The sequence below is a fragment of the Ambystoma mexicanum genome, chromosome 13 (genome assembly GCF_040938575.1).
Source record: "Ambystoma mexicanum isolate Mex_15411 chromosome 13, UKY_AmexF1_1, whole genome shotgun sequence".
In the NCBI taxonomy this organism is placed as follows: domain Eukaryota; kingdom Metazoa; phylum Chordata; class Amphibia; order Caudata; family Ambystomatidae; genus Ambystoma; species Ambystoma mexicanum.
The window spans coordinates 117,467,122-117,488,908 of record NC_090938.1 but is presented as its reverse complement, the minus strand read 5'-3'; positions in this window follow the sequence as shown (position 1 = coordinate 117,488,908).

The window sequence follows — 21,787 nt, the reverse complement described above, 5'->3', positions numbered from 1 at the left end:
TCGCTGCAGACGAGATGACCCTGCGTCCCATAGCGTCCGATTTCTTTCCCTCGCCGTCCGGTGGGGAAGTCGATGTGGAGGCCGCACCCCCCCCCCGCTTTCTTCCTGGCTGCCGCGGAGACGACGGAGTCCGGGGTAGGCTGCGCCCGGAGGCACAGGGGGGCCGCGTCCGGGACCCGGTACTTCTTCTCGTACCGGTCCCTTCTAGCTGGCGTCGTGGAAGGGTTCTTGAGGAGGGCGAGGCCCTCATCCCAAATGTCGTCCAGTAGAGGCACCGCGAGGACCGTCTTCCTCTTGGCCTTGCGCCGTTGATAAAGGAATCCTTCCTTTTTCTTCTCCTCAGGGCAGAGTTGGAAAAGCTCGGATGCCCTGGCGATCATGGAGTGGAACGATCCAATCTCGTCGGGCGGAGAAGCCCTGGTGGGAGGTGATGACGGTAGATCCTCGTCGTATACCTCGTCGTCCGTACCTGTCGCTGCCGTGTCAGTCCCCGTATCATCCCCTCGGGTGGACGGGGAGGAGGGCTGGATGGGGCACGACGGCTGAAAAGGAGGTGGAGGGTGAATCCTTCTTTTCTTGGGCGGGGGAGCACCAGAAGGTCCCGGATCCCCCGACGGGAGAGGTTCCTCCGTCGGCAACGGTAGTCTCGTCCTTATCTCTGAACATAAGGACTGTATAGCCAACAAAATGGCCGCCGAGTTGTCTTGCGGCGCTGGCAGAGGGGAATCCAACGGGCGATCAGGGGCCCCGTCGGCACCCTCGACGATGTCGTCGTCACCTGCGTCGGGATCCATCCCGACGGGCCGGTCTTCTTCCACGCCAAGGCCGTGGCTTAAGACCTCAATCAGCTCCTCCTCCGAGGTTGAGGCCGAATCTACGACGACGCCCTGCCCCCCCTTTTTCTTCCCCGCCGGGGATTTCACGGGGGTCCTATCGATGGGCACAAAAGAGGACTCCCTCCGAGGTGGCAGGGAGACTCTGAGCCCCGAGGTCGCCACCACTGGTGTAGCCTCTACAGGCTGAGCCAGGGCCGCCGCGACAGTATCGATAGAGGGCTTGGCCGGATGGATTAAGGCCTTCACCACCTTAGGTGCGCTCACCGCCTTATCCTTGAGGGGGGGGACACTGCCTCGCTCACCCTCCGATGGGGCCTTCGAGCTCGACCGGGGCCTCTCCAGGAGCTTCGCCGGGTGCTCGCCCTTCCTCTTACCCGACCCAGAGCGTTGGCTCATGGCTGAAGGTGCCGGGGAGGGTGCGCCCTGCCTGGCGCCCGTAGAGCCCGACCGTTCGGCGCTCCCGGTGCCAGCGGACTCGCGGTGCTTGGCCTTGTGTTGGACCCCCGTCGCCGGGGCGTCCTCAAAGGTCTTAGAAGACCGCTCGGATTTCTTCCTCTTCTTCTCGCCTGACGGGCTCTTCCCTTCCAGCCAGTTGGCGAGACGTTGATGGCGGTCCTTCATGGTCCGCTCCGACATATTGCCGCAAAACGCACAGTCCTTCTCCACGTGCGTCTTGTCCTCATGTAAGCAGTAGAGACAAAAGGAGTGTTCGTCCTCCTTAAAGACGTTCTGCAGCTGGCATCCAGGGCAGATCCTGAACAGCTTTCCGGGCGTCGAGCTTCCCTTCTCCTGGGCCATGTCCGGGCCTGAGAAACTTCTGGAGTCCTCCAAAAGCGTAGCTCGACGAAATCTTCACCCGACACGGGTCCCCGTTGATCGGATGGAGAGTCGGTGGAGCTTGAGGCTCTTTTGACCGAAAAAACGAAGTTTTTGAGAAAAAACGTGAAAAAATAGCACTAACGCTCGAGAGCAATAGCACGAGGATCCCAACACATGAACGTGCGGTAAAAATCTGAAGATGGCTGCCAGAGGCGGTGCTTAGGTAGAGGGCAGTCATTGGCTGTGGTCAGTATGACGCAGAGACCAGTGATTGGTTGCTACTACGAAAGACAGATCAGAAACGAAACTGATACTGGTTTTTTCTTTACCGAGGATTCCCAGCCTGACGACGGGGAATATTCATGAGCATGTGAATCCATGCCAGACCCCATGCTGGAGAACTTGCTTTCCGTTCTCATCGAATATCCCCTCGAAGGAAGACATAAAGAGCCGATTCATGGAATTATTTGCACAGAAAATAGGGGATTTGCAAGCGCAATCGCGCGCAAGCACCCGTTCGTCGATTCATGGAACACAATGTGTGGGGCTTACCAGGCACTCACGAGGAATCCGTGCTAGTCCAACACGTAACTGCAACACACCAAAAGTCTTGCACGAGACTCCCAGCAAAGGGCCGTCTGGGCCTGCGCAGTCACCTAAAAAGGGGGCGGAACACGTGGAATGGGGAACAACAAGCGAAAATGTGGGCATTACGTGGGAAGTCCCACAGTCAAATAATCGTAATGCCCATACGCACGCTAAATAACCGTATTCTTGGAATTGAACAGGGTTCGCTGGCGCGAGGAAAAATATGTGCAAATCCTGAAACACAAACGCCACATGATAGCTGGCGTAAACGTCAACGCGCACACAAACAAATGCATAAAAAGCCAGCGCGATCAACAAACGCACATATACAGCTTCGATGAACCGTACCATTTCTCACAGTAGTGATCGTGGGACACCACAGGAGGAGGAGGAGGAGGATGGCCAGCGCCCGCATTTTTCTTCCAAGGACCTGCCTTTTTGGGATGCCCGATGACCAGGTCTATGCCAGGTATAGGTTTCCACCTCATATCATTTTACACCTGGTCACGGAATGGGAAGATGATCTTACATCACCCACCCTGTGCTCACAAGCACTGAGCCCCTTGCAAAAGGTGCTCAATGAACTGCATTTTTTGGCCACTGGGTCATTTCAGCGGATCACTGCCATAGATGGGGGCATTTCACAGCCCACGCAGTCACGCTGCCTTCGCCAGGTGTTGGCAATAATGACTGCACACCCCTCAGCATGCAGGAATATCTAAATGCCCAGAACACGTGCAGAAAGGCAGGCTGTGGTCCAGGACTTATGGGGTGGCACACTTACCTAAAGTGCTTGGTGCCATCGATTGCACCCATGTGGCTCTATTTCCACCTAGGGCTACAGAGCACATATATCGCAATCGCAAGCACTGGCATTCCATCAACCTGCAGGCTGTATGTGATGTCAAGGGCATTATTACTTCGGTATATGCTAACTATCCATGGTCCACCCACCCATGATAGTTTCATGTTCAGAATGTCACCCCTACACCGGGCCCTGGAAGCTGGGAGGCATGGCAACACATGGCTTATTGGCGAGTATAAATGCCCCTGCACATGCATGCATGTCACACACAGACAAATACACACTAATGACAAACATTTTCACCTCTACAGGGGACAGTGTCTACCCTCTGAGCACCTACATGATCACGCCAATATGGGACCCTGCCACACCGCCCCAGGTAAGATACAACACAGCCCATATTGCAACTCGGGCCGGAGTGGAGCGCACATTCTGAGTGCTCAAGTCACGTTTCCGCTCCCTTGACCACTCCGGTGGTGAGTTGCTGTATGCACCACCAGTAGTGTGCAGGATCATTGTGGCAGCATGTGTCCTACACAATGTTGCAACACGGCGTGGCGTACCTGTGGACATGGTGGTGCCCCCACATCCCCAACCACATGCATGCTGCTTGCGCATGGCTGGTCAAAGGGCACGTGGCGAGGCATACCGTACCCAGCTGGTGGCTACATTTTTCACCTAAAATCATCCCCCGTGGAGTGCACACAGCCCTGGCACATTCCAGGTGCCATTCAATGATGACAAAGGGCCAATAATCTGTGCCCACCAAACCACCGTGAGAATGTGTCCTTGGAAGTGCAACATTGTGTGCATCCCTTAGAACTAAAACAAATGTCATATTGTGTTTCCAAAAGAAACACATTGAAGAGGGAGTATGCCACTGCCAGCATGCCAAGCTAGATATCAAATCACCTGTGGGTCACATAAACCATCCCATATGTCATGTAAAATGATCACCAGACTGTGGTATGGTATGTAATGTCAAAGGAGATACATAAATGGCCATTACATAAGCCAAGTGTTTTAAAGCGCTAAAAAATGGATGGAACAAGTTAATTGCATACTATACTATACTATAATATACTATACTATTAACAGTGGATGTAACAGTAAATCTGTTGGACAGTGATTCTTCAATATTTTTACCAGGGAGTGAGGACAAGGTGGAACAGGCAGATGATCTGCAGCCATGGTGCAATCGGAAACCAGCAAGTGCACAGACGTTTACAGGGGAGAGGCTGGTGGAGTGTGTGAACAAGTTTGGGGGGGGGTGCTCCAAGTGCATCCGGTGTGTGGAGGTTGGGGTAAGTGCACAGAGATGCAACTCACTAGGGTCATTCCACAAGTGCAGTGAGGCTGAGGCCAGTGCAGTTCCCTGAGGCAAGTGTGCCAAACACTGCTGTGGGTGCAATGGACCTGTCAGACCTTGAGACACATCAGGCGGCCAGTCATCGAGCTTAATGGAGAAATGAAGGAGAAGAACAAGTTACTTCTTACCTTGTAACGTTCTTTTGATGGGATGTTCCTCCAACGTATTCCTTATCTTTGATGTTACCCATCTCAGCTTTCTGGGCTCGGAAATGTTTTCAGTAGAGAGCGCTACGCGTCGATGTCCTTCGAGTTGATGTCCCTCGACAGCCTCCGTCTCAGCTCCGACGTCACCGTGCGTATAAATAGACTTGCGCAGCATCCGTTGCTCAATTCCGTTTTGAAGCTTGAAATTAGCTGGCCATGAATTGGTTATTGACCTTGAAGGAGAGTAAGCTGCAACCACAAGGGAAGTTTTACTGCGGGGATGGATGGGAGGGGTGATAAGGAATACGTTGGAGGAACATCCCATCGAAAGAACGTTACACGGTAAGAAGTAACTTGTTCTTCGAAGGGATTGTGTCCTCCAACGTATTCCTTATCTTTGATAGACTCCCTTAGCAGTGGTGTGAAAGAGGAGGTGGGAGTAAAATGTAATATTGTAATATTCCCTTTAAGAATGTACAGAATGTAACACAGCTTTGCCAAATCTTGTCTCCTGGCTAGAGGAGGAATCCAGGCTGTACAATTTTGTAAAAGTATGTGCGGACGACCATGTGGCAGCCGCACATATGTCCCGAATCGGAGCTCCTCTCGGGAGAGCCGAAGAGGCTGCGATACCCCTGGTTGAATGAGCCCTAAAATGTTGAGGAGGCTCTTTCCCTGCCAATTTGTAGCATTCTAGAATGGTTAAAATAATCCATCTTGAAATGGTCTGTTTCGTGATTGGCATCTAGGAAAGAAGAGAGGGCCCACCTGGGGGTGGTGGACGCAGTGCTCGATGATGCCCTGGTCCAGACATTGAGTGAGATTGGTGATGAGGAGGACTAGCCCGCTGCATGTGTAAATAGTTTTGTGGATGCAAGTTTCCTTTGATTTTTGTTATTATTTGGAGCTGACATTTTGGACAATACATAGTTCTGTAGGTGTAAGTTTCCTTTTGACTTTTTTTTGGAGTGGAGTGGACTAATTGGACAATCCTCCATGGTTGTTTTGTAAATCTTTTTTTAGGGAGTGTTTGACTTTTCATGTTCACCAGACTTTATGGACCTTTCATTTCATGGACAACTTTTTACATTTTGTTTACAGTCTGTATGGCAGTAATACTACTGTATAATATATTATTTTATTTACTCACAGTCATTGTTTGTAGAGGTTATTTCTGACCATTGGTAGTCATGTGTCTGGTTGCTTACATGCATGTGTATTGTTTCTGGGTTTATTTCCGAGGGCAGCATACACATGTGAATGACCGGTGCTGGGGTGTGAATTGGAAGTATGGGTGTGCACTGTCAAATGGTATTTGCTTTCACGTGTGCTGCATCATTCTGTGTTTGCCCTCACTGTGTTTGGGAGGGAGGTGGGTGGGGTGACTATGGCAGTGTGGCATGTTCAGGATTATGGCATGTGATTTACTTAATGCTGTGTAACACACATATAGTGAATTCCCCTTCACCAGCATGTGATTCTACAGTATTCATTATCTCAGGCATTGCTCAGCCACTTGCACTGGGATACACTAGTAGCATTTCTAGTAGCATTTCTTGATATTCCACAGTAGTTGCGCAATGCAGCTGTCTCTGTGAGTCGTGCACTTTCTGATTGCCATGTCCTTCACACATGCCCGGACCGGTGATGTTTGTTAGGGAATCTCTTCTGAAAGTAGCAGGTCTATGAGGCTCAGGCTGTGAGACAACTGTCCATTGTTTTTTCTTGTGGCACACATTGAGGGTTTTGTTTGCTTGTGTCATTGTTAAACATTTGGTCCATGGGGATTGATGGGGATTGATGACATGACATTGTTACATGGGTGGCAGAGCCTTACTTTAACAATCACTTGTCATATGTGTATGTTGGGAGATGGTTATGGCCAGCAATTGTGCCTGAGCAGATGCCACACTCATTGATGTGGCCCAGGTGAATGCGTTCACTTTGGTTTGCAGGATACATGTTCCTGAGGATATTCTGGCTGATGTCACGACACAGCCGTCCAGGTGCACAACACACAATCATTGCAGTGATGATGTGTCACTATGTCAGGGTACACCATGCAGGTGATGTCCCTTGTGGAGGGGGCTGCATGCAGGGTGGTGTAACGGGTAATGTGGACTGGGGTGAGGGTGTCCCACCTGGAGGGGGCTGCCTGCAGGGTGGTGTCACAGGAAATGGGGGCTGGGATTTCCCGTTTGGAGGGGCTGCCTGCAGAGTGATGTCACGGGTAATGGGGCTGGGGTGTCCCACCGGGAGGGGGCTGCATGCAGGATGGTGTCACGGGTAATGGGTGTTGAGGGTTTCCCGCCTGGAGGGGGCTGCCTGCAGGGTGGTGTCACAGGTAATGGGGGCTGGGGTGTCCAGTCTGGAGGGGGCTGCCTGCAGGGTGGTGTCACTGGAAATGGGGTGTCCCGTCTGGAGGGAGCTACCGGCAGGGTGGTATCAGGGGTAATGGGGGCTGGGGAGGGGGTGTCGCATCTGGAGGGGGCTGCATGCAGGCGATTGCGAGGTGCTGAAGCACAATTTGGCTGGGGTGCGGGCGGGGATTGTAGGTGTTGGCACGCGATTTGACTGGTGTACGGCCTGAGCATGCGTGGGAGGGCGCGCGTTTTCTATGGGGTGCGGCCGGGGTTAGTGGGGTGTTTTCAAGCAATAACGCTGGGGTGCGACCGGGGATTGCGAGGTGTTGCCGCACAATTTGGTTGGTGTAGGGGTAAGCCTTGCGTGGGAGGGCACGTGTTTTTGATGGGAAGCCGCCGGGGTTAGCGGGGTGTTTTCGCGCAATTACGCTAGAGTGCGGCCGGGGATTGCAATTTGGCTGGTGTGGGGGCTGGCCTTGCATGGGAGGGCACGCGTTTTCTATGGGGTGCGCCCCGGGATAGCTGGGTGTTTGCATGATTTAGCTGGGGGGGGAGGCTGTATGCTGGGCTAGGGAGGGCACGGAGGCTTGCGCTGTGTTAGGCATTTCAATTACTTTTTGGTGTGCGTGAAGGCGTGTTGGGGCGTTCCTCGCACAGCTTGCTGTTACTTTTACGACAGCTAGTGGTGCCTCTGGGAATCCATGAATACCCGTGCCGCGCAAGTATTTCTCTGCGCCACGGCTTGCGCAAAGTCCTTCTCTGCGCACTGACCTTGCGCCTTTTCTGCACCCGATTTCATGAATCGGGCCCAAAGTCTTTCCTGTATCTTAGAACATATCTCGAGATTCGACGATTCTCAACACCTACAGGCCACTTAAGGAAGGCACTGGAGAGGTGCCAAAGAGTGTTGATTTGGCCTCAGCTATCGAAGATGACAAGGGGTTTTCAGCTTTATTCCGCATTGACTTTGTAACTGGGCTTTTCGGCGCCCAGGGCGAGTCTTTGCTGGAGTACCTGCTGGCTTTGTCAGGCACTATGAGCTCTAAACCCTTTCTTGCCTTTCGACTCCGTAGAGGAGGTCGAGGGGACTGCCTTCTCGAAAACTAAGCATTTTCAATCCAAATTGTTACCATTTCTCCACCAGGGGCAGATTTAGATGTGAAACCTTAACTGTCTTTCAGCTGAGGACTCCAATGAAGAGCGAAATAGAGGTTCGCTTATTTAAGTGCGCTCGGTTGAAACCACTCTCAAAGTTAGAGCAAGTATATATTGCTATAATCACACGGTTTATTCACTTTTTCCATCAGGAGTACAAATATTATGGAGCAGTGATCACTATGGTCTCATGTACACATATACTTTAGCTATTAACAAACGTTATCTTAAATCCAATGAACAGGAAGAAGATGAGTGATTAGAATGACTCTGGGAGTGCGACCTCTTTCTATGTTTTCTTGACCTTCCCTTAGTTTTATCGGGAGATTGACTTTATTTATTGGTTATTTGTAAAGCGCCTTTACAGCAAATGGTGTTTCAAGGTGCCATGAGATGAAAAGGGGGGGCGGTGGCAGGGAAGAAGGGAAGAAAAAAATAATAATGGTCTTACTAGGCCTTGTGTCATTCGGATTGTGCAAGTGCAGTAACATGAAGTGCACGTGTCAATTCAGTCTCCTTTCCCTCAGAAGATACTTGCTTCGAGGGATGGTGCTCAGAGATTTCGAGGATGATCGACCAAGCGCCAAGTTTGATAGTCTCTCCTTCAGCGCCTTCGGTGTCAGTCCCTAACAGGAGCCACAATCGGCTGTCGCGTGACTAGAGCTGAGACACCACAAACAGACCTTAAGAGGATCCATTGGGGACATTTGCGTATCACAGCACTTGAAGCCAGAAGGCTTTGGCATCAACATTTCAAGAGAAAAAGAGTGTGGTTTCTAAGAAACTTCCTGGTTTCAAAGAAAGTAGGTAAGCCTCTTTTCTCTTCTGCATCCCAGCTAGGTGACGCATTCCTGTTGTTGGGAGGGCTTGTTCTGAGGCTGTCGCGGCTAGCTATTGACTGACTGGTGTACGCCCTGAGGCCTCTACAGAGGTTCTTTCCAAAGCTTGCCGCCTTGTGAGGCTAGGGAGTTGAGCGCGCTGCGCAACACCCTCTGTAGGGGTCAAAGCAAGTGGCACCTCACCGGGAGAGACTCCCCCTTTGAGGACAAGAACTTCAACCCAAACTTGCTGTCGGACAAGTGAACGAACACTGAACTGTCAGCGTACTGGAGAGAAAAAGAATCGGTGGTGGTGGGATGCTGGAAGAGCCAGGGGGGGGGCAGCAGATCTGTGTAACAGCACTGAGACCATCAGAGGGACGCCACTGAGGGCGATGCAGCCCCTGGTTTAAGACCAAATTGAGTTGAAGTGCGAGGAACGCTGGCGGGAGACGCTCAGACGGCCAGCTCGCAACAAAGAACAGGAACGGCTGCCAGACCCGTAAGAGTCCCAGAACCATTACCGAAGAAGAGAGAAGGTAACAGCGCACCAGGGAGGCACATGAAGAATAAAATGGAAAGTAACACGAACAAATAACTCGTCCCAGTACAAAAGAAGAGTTACAATATGTGAACTGTGATGAAGTAAGTACGATATCCATACCACTCAGTTTTTGGATATAAAAGAATTTCTATTGTCAAAGGTGAAAAGCGATAATTTATATAAAGGGACAAGAGTGTTCCCTGCAACACAGTACGTTTACTAAATGTGAACAACTTTGATGAAATTAAGGAGAGAATAACGTTCCCAAAGAGGGGCACACATGAAATAGAGAGAAATATTATAAATATGAATACAAGAGAGAGAGAGAGAGATAACGAGATCCTCAGAGAGGGGAACAGCCCATGGAAAATATTCTTCTCGAAGGAAGGAAGCAAGCCTGTGAGATACCCAAAGCAAAAGGGTCTGAAATAAAGGAAACAAAAAATCAAGAGTTAAAGGCATACATAGCCTATGCCAGCAAACAAGTTGGATAAAGTAAAGACTTGCATAAAGTGTGATATAAACACTCTACTGTGAGAAAGGAACTCTTGGAATTGATAAAAAGAACTGCCTCATAAAAGAACGCATAACAGGAGTGCCAATGCTGGAAGCACAAAGCAGGAGAAGGGCGTCATTATCCTGCCTTTATTTTGTTAAGATAAGCGTAGGGTCATATAGTATTAGTTTGGACAGTAGACAGATTATTTTTAGACATTGAGAAACAGACGACTGAAGAGCATCTTAGTGGTTTTTTAGGTAGGGAACAATGCATAGCAACAGTGATAGCACGTTTTTTTTATAGATTCTAAAATAATCTTGTGACAGCTGTAATTGAGATTGTTTTGTGCTTCTTTTCTTTCTTTCTTTCTGGGATATGTTTTTGTTTTCATTAGGAAAGCTTTGTTGTCTCTCTTCTTCACTAAAAACGTGTATAATGTGCAATTTGGTAACTAAGCATTGCTTTTAATTGTTTTAATCTGGAAAGCAAGAATGTGCTTTATTCAGTTTTCATATAAACATCTGTTCACTTCTGTTGTTTAGTCATTAAAGGTTTGACATAAAGCAATAAAGCAAAAAAACAAAAAATAGCTAGGCCTTTCTCACTTTTATTTAATAAAACGTGCCCAAAATGTCCTTAAAGAGTCTGCATCTTTCTTCTGACCTGTCACAGAGTATATACGTTGCTTTATTCAAAGTTATGAAATTCAGAATATGTCACTCCCTAAAGACTTTCATGTCCATTCATTTAGAATGAAGGCTGCGCCCATTGCTGATCAGAGACATGTGCCTATTGATGTTCAAAGCAAAGCTGCACCTGTTTCAGTACTGTCCTGCGGGGATAGATCCCATTTGTGTAACTGAAAGGAATGACATTTTAAGAATACAGTAGATACTGCAGAGATTAACTACTTTAACTTGTTTTCGAGCAACTTTGTTGGGTGTTTTAAAAATAAAAGAAACATTTACAAGAAGTCATCCCAATAGTCTCTCCCTGTTCAGTTCATGCCCCCTACCCAATGAAATTCAATACATGAATCCGAATTTAACTGAAACTGTATACTGTTTACAGGCAGTCTGGAATAAGACATTAATGGGGATACATGATATGTCAAATACGCTCAATATTCATGACCTTGTAGACAATACATTAAATTAAAATATGTTCTCTTAAAATAGAGACAGGGACCACATTGTAGAAAAATCTGGGGTAGTCTATCAGTATATGTCAACGTTTCCCTAGTCATCAAGGACACAACTGTATTGAGCCACATATCTTTTATTGGAGTGTTTTGCTTTCTACAGAGCCAGATCACACACCATTACACTACTATGAACAATCAATTTGCTGGTGTGGCTTCGTTTACTGTAACCTGTCTTGTTTTTTGCAAAGAATTATACATACATCGAATCAGCTGGGACCAGAAAACTAACTAACTCATTTCATATCTCGAGATGGAAGCCTCTTAATCCAGGGTGCAACGAAAACTTTCTTTTTGAAGTTTGTAAATGAGCATGTCAGTGCTCCTTATTGACATGGCGTCATGGTATTACATAAAGAGCCCACTGCAACACATGGCCTTCATGGTGCTTTTTTACCCTGTGGTCAGCAGCTGAGGAAACGCAGAACAACATGGAGCACGAGGTAACCACATAAGGGATAAGCTGTTGATAAAGAATCTGGGGGAGGAAGGACTAATGGTTCTATGAGATAATCTCGAATATTGTCATGTCACGCGGGAGACTGGGGTCTGCCGCTCCCATTTCCTCCTGGCGAGTCTACCCGCGCGTTCGCGTCTGGGGACTCGCCGGGAGGGGAGCAACGGATTACAGGGCCGGCGGCCTTCGGCGCATGCGCGGAGGTCCTCTCTCTCGGTTCCGCGCATGCGCCGTGGGGGCTTGCCTTCCAAGCCTCGTTCTGGGTTCGCCGGCGCCCGGAAACGGAACGGTTTGCGTTCCAGGCCTCTCGGGCGCCGGCGGCCCATAAAAGAGGCCGCTAGTCAAAGCTGCCCGCGTCTCAACGCGGTTTGCTTCGCTTTCCTCGTTGTACCTGCCTCCAGCCTTACCTGTGGCCTGTCCTGGGCCTACCTGCCTCCAGCCTTACCTGTGGCCTGTCCTGGGCCTACCTGCCTCCAGCCTTACCTGTGGCCTGTCCTGGGCCTACCTGCCTCCAGCCTTACCTGTGGCCTGTCCTGGGCCTGCCTGCCTCCAGTCTTACCTGTGGCCTGTCCTGGGCCTGCCTGCCTCCGGCCTTACTTGTGGCCTGTCCTGGGCCTGCCTGCCTCCAGTCCTTACCTGTGGCCTGCCCTGGGCCAGCCTGACTCCAGTTCTTATCCGGGTCCTGTCCTGGGCCTGCCTGCCTTCAATCCTCACCTGGGTTCGGCCCTGGGCCAGCCAGCCTCCAGCTACTACCTAGGTTTTGCCCTGGGTCAGTCTTCCTTCAGCCCATTCCGGAGTTCTGTCCTGAGTCATCATTGTGTAGAGGGGACTTATCCCACACTAGCCTGCATTCCCCCTGTTCCATCTTGGGCACGTTCCTACAGTTCTCTAATTGGCCAGACAACTAGTTCCAACTGTCCTCACTCTTTCCTGTCTTGCCTGACTCCGAATCTCATCCTGTGTACCATTGGAACTATCTGCACCAGCCAAGCTCCTTTGCCTACTACGAATACCTTTCTGCTACACTGGTCTATCTATCAACTGTCGCTGCACTGAGGTTCTTGGAAGATTCATGGTCTGGACAACAAGCTCTACCTGGACTATGGTTCCCTCCATCTGAGCCTACATCCTCTTGTCACGCTTACCTGGGAGAGTGCCTTTGTGACATTGGGGGTTGGTCCATCCTTCACCCAGTTCCTCATTTGGGTGGTGGAGAGGCTGATTCCTCGTGCCGCTATCTCATCAGTTCCTGGACTCCAGACTGGCGACCTCTGCGAGACCAACCACCAAGACTACAGGTACGCGGTCCTCTCGGGCCAATCAGCTTGACAAATATTAAAGGCCACAGACCGCACAAAAAAGGACCAATTTATTTTGGTTGATTTTGTGTGGCCTTTAATATTCGAAATACATCAATTCCTCCACCTCGCCCCTTCACCCCCACCCTTTGACATCAGGGGTTTCACCCCCAAACCCTCCTTCAACCTCTGCCCTGCCGCAACCCTGCATCACATAAAAATAATCACTCAGACACTCTCCTTTCCCCCCGCCCCCAACCTCACATACAAATGCACACAACCACACACATGCATACACACTCCTTCTCCCCAGCTCCTGCCCACAACAAACAGCTAAAACCCGTCAGTTAAGATTTAGAAGCGTTCTCAGAGCAGTCTTTATGAATTGGTCTTTTTCATTTCCGTGAAAATGAAAAAGCCTTTTTCACTTACTACCGGACAAATCCATCAGAATGAACGTTACCAAAGCTTATTAATTTGTTCTTCTAATGGATTCCTTCATCACACAGATTTCTCATCTTAGATTCCCAAAGCAGAACGGAATTTAGAGGAGAGTAAGAACCATCAATTAAACCAGGAAACTCTAAATTACAGCCTGACCAAAACAGGCAACCCAACCAGATAAAAAGTCCAAGTAATAATGTTTGATAAATATGTGGAGATGCTCATATAGCTACCTGACAGATGTAAGAATACAGACTACTCATTGCAGATAGGACGTGGCTGCCAGGCCCTTGGCGCTTTAGTGCCTATGACCTCTAAAGCACCTCTTCACAGAAATACAAAGAACATTCCTTATGTACAGGATCTAGTAGGAAAAAGTAAATCCCGTCTGAGCCCCAGCGAATGGAACGAAAAGCAGATCACCTTTCTGAATGTCTCTCATCCTAGAAACATGGTCACTGAAAGCTCTCTTGGGATCTATCCAGAGAAAAGTCTCCTCCATCTTAGAAGGATGGGGCAGAGGGAAGTAGACTGGGAAGTGGATCTTTTAAGAAAGGTGGAAGTCTGAAATGGCATTGGGCAGAAAAGTGTGTCCCACCCTCAATTTCATTGTGCGATTTTCCTTCAAAAAGACAAAATTCATAGAATTTTGCACAAAAGTGGCACACGCGGCTGGCGCACAGTGAATGTCTGCGCGTGTGAATGTCTGCGCCAGCCGCGTGTGTTAAAATCAATATCCGCGCACAGCGTATTCATGGATTTTAGCCTCCAAAACCAGCCATGGCGCAGAGTGGCGCAGCGACCCTGCAGCAGCTCCAGTTAGGCCCCCAAGAACCCCCCCGCGCAAGGAAAAGCCATCAACATTCCCAATTCAGCGCAAAGGGCTGCGCTAACCCTGGACCAGTATACAGGGCTGCCAAACAGCAAACGCCGAGCGGGGAACGTGTATTTTTGGGGTGCGGGGAAGTTTAACACGCGATTTAAGCAGGGTACGTGTATTACAGGGGTGCGCGGGAAGTTCCACACGCGATTTCAGCAGGGGACGTGTATTTCTGGGGTGCGGGGAAGTTTAACACGCGATTTCAGCAGGGTATGTGTATTACAGGGGTGCGCGGGAAGTTCCACACGTGATTTCAGCAGGGTACGTGTATATCTGGGGTGCGGGGAAGTTTAACACGCGATTTCAGCAGGGTACGTGTATTACAGGGGTATGCGGGAAGTTCCACACGCAATTTCAGCAGGGTACGTGTATTACTGGGGTGCGCGGGAAGTTCCACACGGGATTTCAGCAGGGTACGTGTATTTCTGGGGTGCGGGCAAGTTTCACACGCGATAGGCCCTGTGCGAGTGGGGTACGTGTATTTCGGGGGTGCAGGGGAGTCCTACACGTGAATTGGAAGTGTGGGTCCTCCCAGGTGTTCCCTCTACACCCTCCACGGCCCCTGCAGGCAGACCACACCACAGGGGACTACCCTGCACCCCTGGTCATGTCCCGCAGGCAGCCCATTCACCATGGGCATGCCCCCCCAGCCAAGCCACATGTCACTTTGCACTAGTGATCACCAACACATTACCCCCGTGCAACCCCACCCCCCCAGCAGTGCAGGGCACCTGCCAGCAGGCCCCCACTCATGTCCCCCAGCACTCCCACCCACAAAACAGTGCAGGGCACCTGCCAGCAGGCCCCCACTCATGTCCCCTTGCACCCCCACCCTCAGCAGTGCAGCGCACCTGCCAGCAGGCCCACACACATGTCGCCTTGCACACCCACCCCCCAGCAGTGCGGGGCACCTGCCAGCAGGCCCCCACTCATGTCCCCTTGCACCCCCACCCCTCAAGCAGTGCAGGGCACCTGCCAGCAGGCCCCCACTCATGTGCCCCAGCACCCCCACCCCCTAGCAGTGCAGGGCACCTGCCAGCAGGCCCCCACTCATGTCCCCTTGCACACCCACCCCCCAAGCAGTGCAAGGCAGCTGCCAGCAGGCCCCCACTCATGTCCCACTCATGTCCCCTTGCACCCCCACCCCCCAGCACTGAGGGGCACCTGCCAGCAGGCCCCCACTCATGTCCCCTTGCACCCCCAGCAGTGCAGGGCACCTGCCAGCAGGCCCCCACTCATGTCCCCTTGCACCTCCACCGCCCAGCAGTGCAGGGCACCTGCCAGCAAGCCCCCACACATGTCCCCTGCCCCCCCAGCCCCCAGCAGTGCGGGGCACCTGCCAGCAGGCCCCGACACATGTCCCCCAGCCAACACGTCATCACAATCTAGATCCCTGGCCCTTATGGCCAGCCTCCACATGCCAAAGACCCACCCAAGTATTGCATCCACCCACATAGAAATGCCAATTACATGATACAACCCCAATGGCAAGTATGTAAATGAACACATGTCCGTCACACACACACAATGGGTGCAAGTGAATGTCAAAACCCATATCATGACATGCATGAAACCAATGAGATGATACCACAAATGGAAGTATAAAAAAATATATATTAAAGATAATATGAACGTAAATCAAATTAAACACACAATAATGGGAATAACAAAAGAAATGGTCCATGTTCGATAAATTATGAAAATCAAGAAAACATAAGCAAAAGAAATCCAAAAAGAAATGTTCTCCAAAGTCACAGTTCAAAAAATCAAATCCAAGGGAAAATAAAAAGTAAAAACCATTGCTCCATGGTGAACACAAAAAAAATATTAAAAAAGATGAATCCAATGTAAAACTATGTACAATTGAAGAATCCAGGGTCCATGAGCCCAATTTAAGAAATGAAACCTACCAAAAACTACTACCTAATAAAAAAACTATATACAAAAATGTGGTCCATTGTCCAAGCAGTCCAAAATAAAGAAAAAACCAAAGGAAATCTAATACTAACTAATTTAACTATTTACAAGGGCAGCGGGCAAGTCCAACGGCTCACATGTTGATGTCCCGGGCCAGGGCATCATCAAACTCCTGCTCGATGTCCCGGAGGCGGTCCTCTTCCATGGCCCCGAGGGTTCACAGGGATGATGACATCTGGAACTCCAGGTCCCTGCGAATGGCCTCGAGGCACTCGGCCCGCCTCAGAGCCCTACGCATGGAATTCTCCGCTCTGACCATCGTGAGCCGTGCCTCTTCCGCCCGCTGCCGCTCCGCATCTATCGCATGGCCCAACCGCTGCCACATGCAAGACACTTCCCGTCCAGGGTCCTCCTGCCCTCCGGCCGATGTCTGCCCCTCCAATGTTGATGGCCCCGAGCCATGATTGCTCCCACCTACAGCCTGCTCCTGCTGCCGCTGCTGCTGTCCATGTGCCCTGTCCGATGGTGCCTGCACATCCTCCATCTGCTGGTCTCCAGTTGTGGTATCCCCCCTGCTGTACCGCCAACTCCTGACTGTGGCAGGGATGGGATCTCCACCAAGCTGGCTGTGTTGGTCAGGCCAGGTCCACAGGAGGCCCTGGTGGAATCTGGGCCGGAAGACGATGTGGAGAACGACCGGTGCAAAACCTCCACAGAGGAGGAGAGGTCCGCCAGAGTGCGCGTCACATGTAGGAACCCACCGACCAGGGCCCCTCCCAGCAGTGCCACGTCACAACACTGCTCTTCGTGATGGCGTGCGTTCTCCGCCCAGGAAGAACGCACGTCATCACGAATGACACACGTGCACAAAGCGACACCCACCCGGACGGGTCCCATACGGTCGCGGGACCCCTCGCCCGCAGGTAGTGGAGAGGCAGGTGATATGGCACTCTCCCCTACCTGCGGACGGGCCTGGGACGGGGCCTCCCTGCTGGTGCATGATGGTGCAGTCACAGGGTCAAGGACAGCGACATGCACAGGCCCCTCCGCAGTGACCTGTGCTGCCTCCTGACCCTGGCCCTGGACTGCACCACTTGCACCAGTGGTACTACCCCCACCAGGCCCCATGCGCGGCTCAGTAGCGGGCTCCTCCTCCTTTGTGGAGACCACCAACCTGGATGTCTCCACACCGTCTTCTGCCATTGGAAGCCCCTGTGGGGGCTCACCCGGCCCTTCCGCCACAGCTGTTGTGGCAGACGCAGCACCAGCTCCCTTGCTCCCGGATGATGGTAATTCCTGGGAGGGTGGCTGGGCCTTGCGTCGCCGCCCAGTGGAGGCATCCCCGCCGCTTGGCTCCACAGCGCCGTCTCCGCCCTCTTCTTCACTTGACGCTGCGTAGAGGGAGACATAGAACACAAGCATCAGGGTACAGTACAAAACACCCTAGACAGGAAGCAATAACACATGAGTGGCACTGTCAAATGTCACTTCCATCCTGTCATTCCACAACACATGGGTGAATGCACACAACACACATGCAGAAACAGTCCTGGCGCCTGCAATCAAAATCAACATCCATGTAGAAGGGCCCCTGTAAACCAAGATGTTGCCTTCAAAGTCACATGCATCCATGGCGTTTCAAAGTCACACACACACTTCTCAGGCACACACACACATGTGCACCATACATGTACATGACATCAACACCCATTCCTCACCCCCCCTCCATGTCCAGGAACAGAGACAGCCATGCTTTCATGTGTGTATTCCACATAGAGCTCCCCATGTTGCATTAAAACACATGCACCAACCATGTGGTTCACACATAACTGGTCTCACATGCATGACCATGATGTCCCTGCACACACACATCACACATATAGGCAAGCATCAGACTACCAGCACACTGCAACATGCCCTGTCTCACACAGCAATGCTTGGCCACTTACTGCTCAACTCCAGACGGGTCTGCCTCCGAAGGATCTGGGCGTGGAGCGCTGGGCCTACGCGTTCCAGGACCCTCATCTGGATGTTACTCATGCGTGCCCGGCCCCGCTCCGCGAGGCACCGGGCCTTGTGGAGGGTCCTGGACCTGAAGTCCTCCCAGCGCTTCTTGACGTGCTTGATGTCGCGTGTTGCCACCCCCTCCACGTTGATGGCAACCACTACGTCGTCCCAGATCCTCTCCCGTCCTTCCTTGTTGGCGCGTGATGTTCCGAAGAGGACATCATAATGCCCCAGGACATGCTCCACCAGGACACCAACTTCGGTGGCAGTGAAGCTGGTGGCCCTCTGCCTCTCTGGCTGGGGGTTGCCAGTAGTGCCAGATGGAGATGTGCCCGACATGGCAACCCCAGAGGCAGGAGTGGGTGGGCAACTGGGTCCTGGGGCTGGGCTGTGGAGCGATGGAATCCCAGTCGGGAGTCTTCTGTTCCAGCAGGGGGTGGACACAGCAACTGGACCCCTGCAGATGGCTGACGTGCAGGCACCAAATAGCAGGAGCCGTGGGCAGCAGGCAGACAGGCAGCAGCAGATGGCTGGTGGGAGCGTGCTCGGGGTTCTTGGGGGCAGGAAAATGGCCTTCTGGACAGGAGTGTGGTCTTCCGTGTGTGTACGCGTGGCCAGCTTGAAACAGAGTGATTTGGCACGTGAAAATCTTGCACGTCAGCGTGTAATTCGAGGAAAGGCTGTTAGCGCGTAAGCGCGTCAGCACACGTACGCGATATCATTGGACCAAAGGCCCTTAGCGTGTAAGCGCGTCTGTGACGTATTGTGCACGGGCGTTGCCCTTTCGCGTTTAAAACTTGCCGCGCACCCCTGAAATTCATGTACTCCCTCGATCAGGGCACCTTTCGCGTGTGAAACTTCACGCGAACCCCATAATACACGTACCGTGCTGAAATCGCGGGTGAAACTTCACGCGAACCCCAGGAATACACGTAACCTGCTGAAATCGCAGGTGAAACTGCACGCGAACCCCAGGAATACACGTACCCTGCCGAAATCGAGGGTGAAACTTCACGCGAACCCCAAGAATACACATACCATGCTGAAATCGCAGGTGAAACTGCACGCGAACTCCAGGAATACACATACCCTGCTGAAAATCGCGGGTGAAACTGCACGTGAACCCCAGGAATACACGTACTCCGCTCAACAGGGCCCTTTCGTGTGTAAAACTTCACGCTGTACCCCAGAACTACACGTACCCCGCTCGCTCGCACAGGGCCAATATTCCTGGGGTTCGCATGAAGTTTCACACGCGATAGGCCCTGTGCGAATGGGGTACGTGTATTTCAGGGGTTCGTGGGAAGTTCCACACGCGATTTAGCTGTCAGAGCGGGGTACGTGAATTTCGGGGGTGTGCGGGGAGTCCTACACGTGAATTGGCAGTGTTGGTCCTCCCAGGTGTTCCCTCTACACCCTCCACGGCCCCTGCAGGCAGACCACACCACAGGGGACTACCCCGCACCCCTGGTCATATCCCGCAGGCAGCCCATCCACCAGGGCCATGCACCCCAGCCAAGCCACCTGTCCGCTTGCACCACTGATCACCAACTCATGTCCCCCTGCACCCCCACCCCCCAAGCAGTGCAGGGCACCTGCCAGCAGGCCCCCACTCATGTCCCCTTGCACACCCACCCCACAGCAGTGCGGGGCACCTGCCAGCAGGCCCCCACTCATGTCCCCTTGCACCCCCACCCCCCAGCAGTGCGGGGCACCTGCCAGCAGGCCCACACTCATGTCCCGTTGCACCCCCACCCCCCAGCACTGAGGGGCACCTGCCAGCAGGCCCCCACTCATGTCCCACTCATGTCCCCTTGCACCCCCACCCCCCAGCAGTGCAGGGCACCTGCCAGCAGGCCCCCACTCATGTCCCCCTGCCCCCAGGTCATGACGATCCTCAATCATGGCCCTTATGGCCAGCCTCCCCAGCCCAAAGACCCAACCAAGTATTGCATCCACCCACATAGAAAAGGCAATTACCTGATACAACCCCAATGGCAAGTATGTAAATGAACACATGTCACACACACACAATGGTTGCAAGTGAATGTGAAAGCCCATATCATGACATGCATGAAACCAATGAGATAATACCACACATCGAATTATGAAGAAAAAAATGTATTAAAAGCAACATGAATGGAATTAAAATCAAACAAACAACAATGGGAATAAAAAAAGAAAAGCTGCATGTCTGTAAAATAATGAAAAACAAGAAATCATAATCCAAAGGAAAGGTGTCCAAAGTCACAGTCCAACAAAGCAAATCCAAGGGAAAAACAATTGCTCCATGGGGAAATCCCAAAAAAAAAAAAAGATGAAACCAATAGTGAACTATATACAGATGAACAATCCAGGGTCCATGATCCCAACTGAAGAAATGAAACCTATCAAAAATACTACCTAATGAAAAACTATATACAGAAACGTGGTGCATTGTCCAAGCGCAACCAAAATAAAGAAAAAACCAAAGGAAACCTAACACTATCTAACTATTTACAAGGGCAGCGGGCAAGTCCAACGGCTCACATGTTGATGTCCCGGGCCAGGGCATCATCGAACTCCTGCTCAATGTCCCGGAGGCGGTCCTCTTCCATGGCCCCGAGGGTTCGCAGGGACGATGACATCTGGAACTCCAGGTCCCTGCGAATGGCCTCGAGGCACTCGGCCCGCCTCAGGGCCCTACGCATGGAGTTCTCCGCCATGACCAACGTGAGCCGTGCCTCTTCTGCCGCTGCCGCTCCGCATCTATCGCATGGCCCAACCGCTGCCACACGGAAGACACTTCCCGTCCAGGGTCCTCCTGCCCTCCGGCCGATGCCTGCCCCTCCGATGATGAAGGCCCCGAGCCATCATGGCTCCCACCTTGCTGCTGCTGCTGTGCCGCTGCCTGTGCCCTGGCTCCTGCTGCCTGCACATCCTCCTCCAGCTGGGGTGCAGTTGTTGAGGTGGCGACCCCTGCAGGACGTCCGACTCCCGACTGTGGCAGGGATGTGTCCTCCACCAGCCTGGCCGCAGGGTCAGAGGCAGCTCCACAGGGCACCCAGGTGACACATGGGTGGGAAGATGGCACGGAGGACGACTGGCGCATAGGGGGTTCAGTTGAGGGGGTTGGAACAAGGTCCAGAAAACGGAGGAATCCGGCCCTGGTGAGCTGTCCCAGTGGGTCAACGCGATCAACGAGCCATGTGAGAAGACGTGCAGTCTCCTCATGAAAAGACTGCAGGTCAGCTCGCATGGCATGTTGACGCAACGCCACCCCACCCCACCCAGGACAGGCTCAACCCAGTGCCAGATAGCCACATCCGCAGAGAGAGGAAGGCCAGTTGGTGTAAGCCAATCCCCTCCCTGAGAACGGGTCTGGACGTAGGTATCCCTGCTGGTGCAAGATGATGCAGTCCCATGATCGGGGACAGGATTACACACAGGCACCTCTGCGGCGGCCTGTGCTGCCTCCTGTCCATGCCCCTGCACTGCACCACTAGCACCAGTGGAATCCCCACCTCCAGACCCCATCTCTGTCCCTTGCACGGCCTCCTCCTCCACCAAACCCCCCACCAACCTGGATGACTCTGTGCCATCTTCCTCCGTCGGGCCCTATGAAGTCTCAGCTGCCCCTTCGGCTGCCGAGGAGTCCAACT